Source organism: Wasmannia auropunctata, unplaced genomic scaffold, assembly GCF_000956235.1.
Source record: "Wasmannia auropunctata unplaced genomic scaffold, wasmannia.A_1.0 LD336076.1, whole genome shotgun sequence".
Lineage (NCBI taxonomy): Eukaryota > Metazoa > Arthropoda > Insecta > Hymenoptera > Formicidae > Wasmannia > Wasmannia auropunctata.
The window spans coordinates 6,824,993-6,826,759 of NW_012026814.1; positions in this window are offsets into that span (position 1 = coordinate 6,824,993).

Below are 1,767 nucleotides of genomic sequence, written 5' to 3' on the forward strand. Positions count from 1 at the left end.
ATATAATAACATCAAGTCAATTTATCAACTTAAAAAAAGAGCAGGAAGCTAAAAGTAGGGAGCTAGAAGTGTTAAATATTACTTTACAAATTAAAATATTTTATTATATTTTATTTTAATGTTTTTATTTATTCTGCTTATTATTTTTTTAAACAAAAGGTTACAAAAAGCAATTATTTGCGTAATTATTTACGAAAATATATAAATTATAATTACAATTTCTATTATAAACTTATATTACTTATATTAGTTCTTTTAAATTATACTGTTATGTATCAATTTTTATTTTTAGATAATCTTATCGTAACTTTTGCAAATGAATTTTGGCCGCCGCTATATCGAGCGATGTTGCCAATAGCAGACGAGACATGGGATCCATTGATAACTGCCCTTTGTAACAGATTGCTCTCAAAAATTCCCTTTTCAAAATTATTTCCATAAAATTTATATGTTTATTAAAAAATTTCAACAAGTACAGGTAACAGAAAAATTGTATTATATAATTAAAAAAGCAAACTCAATTTATATTACTTCAAGAAATTTTTTTTCAGTTCTTTTTCAATCTTTATAAAGTGACAAAAAAAAAGAAATAGAAAGAAAAATATATATGTTTTATTGATTAATGTGTCGTATTTAATTTCCTAAATTTCTTTTAAAATGTTTCGGTTTTTTATGAATTTTAATTATATAAATTTGTTTTGCCTATTTTTTTCTTTAATTTTGACCAATAAATTTTTTTTGAAAATAAAAATTAACAATTTGAATTTCATTATTAAACTTCAATTTTTGCAAAGAATGTTGCATCCAATGTTATCAAGCGTTTCGCGGCAAGTTTGACATTAACAGTTTGACAGCTGATGATAATAGCTCGTGATGAAACAGCTCGTGAATGAATAGGGATTGCATTTCGCTATTTACTGAGTAATGAAAATCTATAGTGTACGAAACGTTAACTGTAAGATTTTCTGCACTCGCAGTAAATAACGGAGTACAGCCTAAGCGTGCGTGTGGCAGAAAATATAAAATAAAGGTTAATATAAATAAAGTTAATATATTAGAGAGAAAGTAGAGACTTTAAGCTGCTTTAAAATGTTTTTTTGATCATTATGTTACGATCATTTTTGATGAAGTTATACTCTCTTGAAATTTGCCTATTTTTAGTGATCAGAATAGGTAATCCTTTAATTTTGGCGCGGAGTGTGTATATACATATATATATAAATATACAAATAATATATATGTATATATTATATATTATATATTATATATTATATATTATTTTAATGAAATTTTATGCTTTGATTGGTATAAAATGCTTATTTTAAAGAACAAATGTTTAACAACAAAAAGTTCCCGAAATGATTTATGTGAAAAAAGCAGCATCTCATGAATTAAATATAAACAAAGTTAAATATAAACAAAGATACCCTATGTATATAGTATATGTATATAATATAATACGTATATAGAATGTTTATCAGAAAATTATCTTCCTATTTTTATCCTTCTATCCCTTTTCTAAAGTTTCTGAAGAAACATTCATTTCCCCAACTTATTAGATCTTTAGATCTTTACTTTATTTCCTTTATTCCTTCTCTGGCTTCATTCCGTCTGCACGTCGCTTCCATCACTAACAGAGCGAATTAATGATTAGATAACAATATGTAAAATAACTATTAGTAATGTATATATGGCTGTCACTTCAGGTACATTTATCAATAATTTTTTATATAAATTTTAGTTCTTTAATTTTAAACCTGTCTCTTA